Genomic DNA, 470 nt, shown 5'->3' with positions numbered 1-470 from the left:
CCTTTAGCAGAACTACACAGAATCATGGAATAAATAAAGTTGGAAAGGACCTCAGAGAGGAATTTTCATCCCTACCGCTGCCTTAATATTTATGGGCCATCCGTTTTGCTGCAACAACCCACCTTGCAAATCTGCCCAGCTCCCTGCTGTTCGCTGTTTGGTGGGGCAGGAATCTGAGGACCCCGATTAAGTTCGTTAAGAAGCGATCACTGATTTTAATTGCTCAACCTGACACACAGAGGGAGCCACGATCTAGAAATGAACACTAAGCACTTTCTGGAAAAAAAAACAAAACCCACAGGCCCATGAAGACATTTAAACTCATTAATTCAAAGTGTACTTGCTAGAAAAATCTGATCCTCATGAGGTCTGGCTTCACACTTTGGGTATTTGCTTATTTCCTCCTCCAGCGCCCAGCTCTGCTGCTTGCCTTTCCCCTTGCTATGCCCGGGATATAAGGGGAAGCTAGC

The sequence above is a fragment of the Pterocles gutturalis genome, unplaced genomic scaffold (genome assembly GCF_000699245.1).
Source record: "Pterocles gutturalis isolate BGI_N339 unplaced genomic scaffold, ASM69924v1 scaffold29453, whole genome shotgun sequence".
Classification (NCBI taxonomy): Eukaryota; Metazoa; Chordata; class Aves; order Pterocliformes; family Pteroclidae; genus Pterocles; species Pterocles gutturalis.
This window is presented reverse-complemented; position numbering follows the sequence as displayed.